Source organism: Pristis pectinata, chromosome 3 (genome assembly GCF_009764475.1).
Source record: "Pristis pectinata isolate sPriPec2 chromosome 3, sPriPec2.1.pri, whole genome shotgun sequence".
NCBI lineage: Eukaryota > Metazoa > Chordata > Chondrichthyes > Rhinopristiformes > Pristidae > Pristis > Pristis pectinata.
The window spans coordinates 108,644,446-108,652,472 of record NC_067407.1 but is presented as its reverse complement, the minus strand read 5'-3'; the positions used below and the strand labels follow the sequence as shown (position 1 = coordinate 108,652,472).

The 8,027-nt window shown below is 39.7% G+C and overlaps 1 protein-coding gene across 3 annotated transcripts in view; it reads left to right on the top strand.

Moving 5' to 3' along the window:
• Positions 1–7,453: 7,453 nt before the first annotated feature.
• The window catches only part of LOC127568481 (tyrosine-protein phosphatase non-receptor type 14-like), a 211,366-nt gene continuing 210,792 nt past the window's right edge, over positions 7,454–8,027 (top strand). For all 3 annotated transcript variants that reach the window (XM_052012283.1, XM_052012281.1, XM_052012282.1), the window contains exon 1: positions 7,454–7,945. The gene's annotated coding sequence lies outside the window, so the exon portion shown is untranslated. The remainder of the gene's footprint in view (positions 7,946–8,027) is intronic.

The following is an 8,027-nucleotide window of genomic DNA, read 5'->3' as shown; positions in this document are numbered from 1 at the left end:
TTGGCGTTCCACCAGACTTTAATGGTTTATAAACCAGGTATCTTTAAGCCAAATTTTTGTTTTGCAGATATGCAGTTCATCTGTCCAAAGAGCTTACATAGAATTTGGCAATAAATGTTTTCTCATCATGTGTCCCTCTTTCCAAAACAGACTTCTGTTTCTGCAGTGCAGTCATGCTGATCTCTCTAAGGTATGCACAGGTTTGAATCCAGAATCCGTAAGGCATCTTCCAAATTTCCATTTGGGTTTCTTCCAAAGCTCTAAGATTTTCTCTGTGGGGGACCAGCTGCAGCATCTCTGGAGGTAGCCACATTCACCAGCTTAGATGGCAGAGTGCTATGCCACATGTGGAGGGGGGATGCCTCCATATATTCAGTGCTGAAAATTTTGGCAGACCCTCTGATATCTGACTTATTTACAGGTGTGAGGCGAATAGTTTTCTTCTCATGGCTTGAGAGCTTTATTTTCTTTTTCAGCAGTGCCGGATGACAACATTACCTCTCTCCTCTCCAGCAGCCTCTACTGAGTTGTCATATTATTAAAACCAGTTACTGGTTACTGGCAATGAGTTCTGTGTAAGGACCTACAGGGCTAATTATGTAAACCACGTGGAGTGCTTACTGTTGTCTGTAATGGTGCTTCAGAGGAATGCATAATGGTGGCTTGTCAGTCCGATTACCCTCCTTAGAAGCTATTTCTACTGTGAAGGGTCTCGAGGGAAGAGAAAAAAGAGTAACAACTAAGAAAGTACTGAGATGTGAACATTGTCAGGAGGCAGACGATGAAAATTTAAAAACCCTTGAAACAAAATGCTGGAAACACTCAGCAGGTCAGGTAGCATCTGTGGAAAGAGAAACAGAGTTAACATTTCAGGTCAAATACTCTTCATCAAAGAGAGAAAACAATTTAACTTTGAGTTGCAGAAGTGATGGGGAAATATGGATAGAACAAGGGAAATATCTTTGATCGGGTGAGGCTGAGACTTCCATGGTGACACTGTTGATGAAGCCATTTAGTTGTTAGGTTAATGAGGACAGTTGGAGAGAGAGAGAGAGAGAGATAAAACAAACAAGGGAACAGGTAAACGCTATGAAATGTAGGTCAGAGCTACAGGATATGCCCAGAAAATCAGGCAACTGTTAGTGGATAAAGAAAAAATAGAGTTAATATTGGAGTTGATACTGTAATTTGAAGTTAAATTTAGAAGTGCGTGACTTCAGAATAGAATGCATTGGTGCAAACGTGAGAAGAAGAAAGATGTAATGAGTTTAGGTAAGTGTCTCAAAGATGAGAATTATAAGGTAAAAGAGGAATGCTGAAATAAGCTGCTGGGTAGAAGGAAGGAAGAAATTTGGAGCATAAAGAGGACTGGGAGCTATAATAGCTTAGACAATATTTCCTAAAATATTATAAACAAAGTTTACATGTCTGACGTTCACAGGGAGGTGGATAGGATAATGTGATTATTTTGGCCGGCACCAATGTTCCCATATCCTGTTCATACGTTTCCTGCAGATTGCATTCTCCTGTCAGATTGTTCTTTTTTTATTTTCTAGTATTTCCTGTCTACAAGCAAGTGTAGGCGAAGATCAAGTACAAGTACAAAACAGATTTCAAACATTTATCTGTTTCCATTTATGTACCAAGAAGAGCTATTTGTTAACATGTTATTCCAATATTAAATAACTCTTAACCACTTAGTCTACCTATGATGCTGTTTCAGTGATACTTGGACATATACACCAAGGTCCCTTGTTCCACAATGCTTCTGAGAGTTCTAACATTCACTGTGTATTTAGCCTTATTAGTCCTCCCAAAATGCATCGGTTCATATTGTTCAGGATTAGTTTCCATCTGCCTTTGCTCTGCCCAATAACTCTGCAGCTTGTCGATCCTCCTCACTATCAACACCATTACCAATGTGAATGGAAGTGCTTTGACCTGGTGTATTCTTACCTAGTATGAAATACATTAATTAAGTTGGGCTGCAAAGCTTCTGCTTGCATTTATGTCAGATTTACCTATGATTGATTGAAATAGTAATTAATGATCATAAAGCTTTATGTATTTAATTGTTTAGATCTGTGTATTGGTGTTAACATTTGTCCAGGTTCAAAATTATGGATAAGAATCTTCATAGACTTGGAAGAGCACAAAAAGACCTTGTTATTCATTATAAACTAGGTTAGCAGTTCTAGTTTTGTGATAGTTGGTAGTTTGTTTCCTTTAACACTATTTAACATGTGAAATAACTAGTGGGTACATGTTGGCTTTAGTTCTAAAAGCACACCTATAATCAAGTGGATAATTAATAAACTATCTCACCACTTATTCATTCTTCACTCAGGTGTGGATGACTCTTGGCTCATTCCCCTTTGTTTTTCCATGATCTCATATTCCTCCATCAGATCAATTTGTGTCAATTGGTTTGCTAACTGCTCTGGATATATGATAATTGATGTCCTGAAGAAGGGTCCTGACCGGAAACATTGATTGTCTGTTTTTCTCCATGGATGCTGCCAGGTCTGCTGAGTTCGTCCAGCATCTGCAGTCCTTTGTTTCTCTGATAATTGACGTCTCTTCCATCTACACTAAAAATTTAATAAGGACAACGCAACTTAAAAATATACACTAAGAATATTGTCTTCATTATAGATATTTACTGGTTTTGTTTCACGATTAAGGAAAAAGAAGAAGGAGCTGCATTTGTAATTTTCTTTCCATAGTGATAACTTGATATTGATAACATTAATATGTCATCTCAGGTGATTCACAAACATTGCTATTATAAGCAGGAACAATTCAGTTATAATTCTAAAAATGTATTCACTTTCAACAATATTATTATTTTTGTGTTGATTTGTATTTCAGAATCAATGACACAGTTTTTTCTATATTTAACAGTACATAGGATCAATATTTTACTTTATTTGTGGAGATGTTTAGAATTGTGATATCTAATTGTTTATTGAACTTGTTAATTAAAACATCCATAAGTTTATGCCTTCTCCACACAGATGACATAACAATCAAACCCCGAAGTGTTACATTAATTTGTTGCATTGATTTGTGCTTAAAACAGAGACATGTTTACTTTGGAGGTGAAGGTATTAAGGAATTTGAAAGTAGAAAAATAACTTGTTCAAAAGTTTGAACTAACATGGTTGATAAACGTTGGAACAGTGAACTGTATTACTGTTTTTGCATGTGAGAATTACGTAGGTGGATTCTCAGTTTTTTAGAACATTATGTGGGTGGCCACAAAATTCCACGGCTCCTAATCCTGGCACTTACATCTGGGCTGTGCCCATCGGTATTAACTAGTTCTAACCTTACCAAAGTGAGCTGTCAAAGTGAAAGCATCTAATCAATGTAGGCCAGCAAATGACATGCCAAAAGAGGAAAAAATCCTAATGGTTCAAGATCGCATGTAAGTAAAGCCTATGGCATTAGGTTCACTTGGGCGTCAACTACACAGAAATAAAATGCAAAGAACATTCAACAGCCACAGGTGGAAAATTGTTATGGGTCTTATATATATGGGTTTCTTCTAGTTTCATTGCATCATGAAAATACTCATGGCATGGCTGTGAAGAGTAACATTTACTTTATCACTTATATTTACTCCTTCTCGTTCTCTTTTATTTTTCTTAAGGAAATAAATGGATCAACTGATTATCTGGGCTCCTACAAGAAATCCATTGCTAAAATAATAGGTAAAATGAACTTTATATACTGTATGTTGACAAAGAGACCACTGGTATAACAGCTTAATGAAATTACTTTTTAATTGGAAGTTACATTTTTTCTGTTGTTTTAAGAAGAGAATCAAAATCAGGTTTATTATCACTGACTGATATGTCATGAAATGTGTTGTTTTGGTGGGGAGGGTGGTGCCTGTGGTGGAGCTGGCTGAGTCCATAACTCTCTGCAGCCTCTTGCGATCCTGTGCACCGGAGCCTCCATACCAGGCTGTGATGCAACCATTCAGAATGCTCTCCACTGTACATCTATAGAAATTTGCAAGAGTCTTTGGTGACATACCAAATCTCCTCTAACTCTTAATGAAGTAGAGCTCCTGGCGTGCCTTCTTCATGATTGCATCATGTGTTGGGCCCAGGATTGATCCTCTGTGATGTTGATGCCCAGGAACTTGAAGCTGCTCACCCTTTCCACCGCTGACCCCTCAATAAGGACTAGTGTGTGTTTTCCTGACTTCCTCTTCCTGAAGTCCACAATGAATTCCTTGGTCTTGCTGACGTCGGGTGTGAGGTTGTTATTGCGACACCACTCAATTAGCCGATCTATCTCACTCCTGTACACCTCCTCCTCACCATCTGAGATTCTACCAACAACAGTAGTGTCTTTGGCAAATTTATAGATGGCGTTTGAGCTGTGCTTAGCCACACAGTCATGAGAGTAGAGAGGGTAGAGCAGTCGGCTAATCACGGATCCTTGAGGTGCGCCTACGTTGATCGTCGGTGAGGAGGAAATGATATGACTGATGAAACTCCATGGAAAGTCCAGAGAAAAAATATTGAAGGTTTGAATTTACTCTTGAGCTTCTACAAATATTTTGCTAAATTACCACAATTGGTCAGGCAACTGCAAAAATTCAACTCCCATTTTATATCAATAACCCTACTGTTCCATATCTTTGTGGAAAACAGTCATCTATCTATTATTAGTTTATTTCCTCATTTTTCTCCTATTTTGTGCTGCTGTAATTTGAATGTAGGAATTTTTTTAGCCACAAGGGACACTGCAAACCATCTGTCTAGCTGGTAATATCTATTGTTTCCTGCAAACAAAAGGACGCCAACAACTAGTTTTAACAATGTTATCCTAGGCAACATTCTTCTCTCAACTGACACCACCAAAATACACATTGACTTTTCATCATTTGCTCTTCGTGTGATTTCACTGTATAAAAACATGACTTTCATGTTTTTCTAGATTACTAACAAGAACTCCGAAGTAATTCATTGATAATGAAGTGCTTTTCACCTCCTGATTTGACAAGAATTTACCTAAATGCAAATTCTTTCATTCTTCACATTTTAACCTTGTTCATTCCTGTATTATGTGTCACTCTCCACAACTAGCCAAAAGTGAGCTCTGAGTAGCGATTACAAAGACCACTGGGTGCCCTGGTGATGCAGCTGGTAGAGTTGCTGCCTCACAGCTCCAGCTATCCTGTTTAATCCCAACATCCATCTCTAACTGTGTGGAGTTTGCACATTCTTCCTGTGACTGCATGGGTTTCCTCTCACATCCTGTGATATGCAGGTGGTGAGGTTAATTCACCACTGCAAATTGCTTCCAAGTATGCAGGTAAGCAGTAGTATCTGGGGGAGTTAATGGGAATGTGGGGAGAATAAAATGTAATTAACGTAGTTGAGTGTAAATGGGTGTTTGATGGTTAGCATGGACTCGGTGGGCTGAAGGGCCTGTTTTCGTGCTGTGTAACTCTGAACTGGAAATGATTTAAGGACAAGGATGAGAAATATCAACAAATAAAAAATCCCTAATGTATGCAAGTTTTCCTCATAAATCATATATCACAATCAGCTCATTATCATCAAAGAAATTCAGTCTGCTAAATCTATTGCTTTGTAATATTTTGTAAGTAAACAAGTGAACACTGATCACGAATGGAGGATAAATTTAGATGATCTAAATAATTATCAAAAAGGAAATATGGAAAGAATGTTGAAGAAAATGAGAAAAGTAGGTTGGAAAGATGTTGGGAAGGGAATTTCTGAGCTTATGTAAAACAATGGATATGTCGAATAAGAACAGAAGCTGAAACAACAGAAAACAAAAAAAAAACAGAAATAAAACCAGAATTGAACTGACGAAGGGTATTTGACCTGAACGTTGACTGTTTCTCTTCCCACAGATGTGGTCTGACCTGCTGAGTATTTCCAACATTTTCTGTTTTTATTTTAGATTTCCAGCATCTGCAGATTTAAAAAAAATCGATGGATATGCAGATTTTGGTGATAGATATTTTGGTGATAAAAAATAGATTTTTCCAGGGATGGAAGTTAGCAACATCTGGAAAAATGAAAGCAAACTGTCATGGATGCTCAGAATGTGAAATAGAAGCAGAACATGTTGGAAACACTCAGCAGGTTAGATAGCACTGGAGAAGTAAGGAACAACCCCAAAACCACTTCTTCCCCAAGATATCTTCCTTCCATCTTTACAACATCTTTTCTCCTGCCTCAGCTAACCTACTGCTGAACCCTTTATCTCTTGATCCCCATTACACCTGCACTCACTAGCCAGCATTGGCTTACAGCCAGAATTACTCCAATAGAATGCTCCATATTCTATTGAAGTACATCCATAGATGAGTCTACCTATTTCTGTTGACTGTTCCAGTCCTAGAACATTTGAAGGTCTCTGAACTTTGGGCACTCTGACATTTGTTTTAGGAAGAACTGTGTCCTTTGACACCTGAACACACTCCTTAATTCTTTCCACCATTCTCCTTCTTCAAGGCAATTCTTAAAAGTTAACTCTTTGTCCATATGTGGATCAGGGACAATTCTGCAAATAATATTAATCTGTGGAATTTGTTGCCATGGGCGGCTGTGGAGGCAAAGTCATTCAGTGTACTTAAGGCAGAGATTGAGTAGCTGGGGCATCAAAGGTTACGGTGAGGTGGGGGAGTGGGGCTAAATGGGAGAATAGATCAGCTCATGATAGAATGGCGGAGCAGACTCGATGGGCCGAGTGGCCGACTTCTGCTCCTTTGTCTTATGGTCTTAATATTTCAGGCTGAACACTTCTCACCCCAATTCTTTAGATGAATTCAAGGTGGTGTAGAATTCAGAGATGTTAAATAAGCTCTCAGATACGAGAGTAACAGTCAAGAAATTATAAGTGGAAGCAGACAATCAAAACTATTACTGGGTTTATATTTTGGGATCAGGGTAGTTGGAATTTAACCAAATTAGATGCATGTTAATTGCCAAAATAAACCCAATTAAAGCCCGAAATACTTAAAGCCCAGAATTCGCCACACGGTGTCATCCATGAGCCGGTTTTCCAGGAGCTGGTGACATTGCTGGCCACCGCAATCACAAAACATCATAATCCGACTGAGAGACGACACGCATTCCTCAAGAAAGAAAGTGCATTCATTTCCTAATATTTTAGAGGCGTTCAGTCTAAATGTATAAATAAAGTTGAAAGAATGTTTTTTTTATATATTGACGCTAATGTACCCAACCGTGTCGGCTCACTTTGTTAGCTGAAGCAAACTCCCCGTCGGGTTACTCTGAAACAATGCGTGCATCAAAGTAATCGCATTAAAGGAAAGATTAAATTGTTGCAGGCCAGCTTTAAATCGACGCTGGCTGGGCGTGTTTTCGCTGTGTGCCCATTAAGAAGGAACGACATCTCAGCACTGCAGCAGCTCACATTCCTGGCATTCCACATTTCTGATGTCACGAAGCGCAGATTTTTTTCCCCAAACCCACAAACTCTGACCATGTTATTCCATCGAAAATAGTCTGTCTTGGAAGTAGCAGCGAGTGGAGGCGGTGGGGGGAGAGAGGCGGCGGAGGAGGAGGGAAGTAACAACAGCAGCCGGGCGAGCAGAAGGCGCCGGAGGCGAGCTGCCAGGCGGGGGGAGCTGCCTCGGCGACCGAGCGCTACCGCACGAAAGTAGTTCCCGAGTGGGCTGAGCCCCGCTCCCGGTGCAGCCCCGGACTCCTCGCTTTCCTCCCCCCCCCCCCCCCCCCCCCCGGGCCAGGGGACGGCGTGGATCTCTCACCCCGGAACAACACCCGGACCACTGCCCACTTCTAGAAACTCCTTAAAAGTATTTTTTTCTTAATGAAAGGAAACACATTTGGAAGAAGCGCGCGTTGTTTGTGGATTTAATGGACTAACCGGGCACCATATATTTTAAAAAAAGACATGTAAACAGGTAAGAGAACATGAGCTTCTTCACACTCGCAGCCTGTCTGAGTATTTGGATATGAAATGTAAGTGTGCGGGGAATGGAAAAT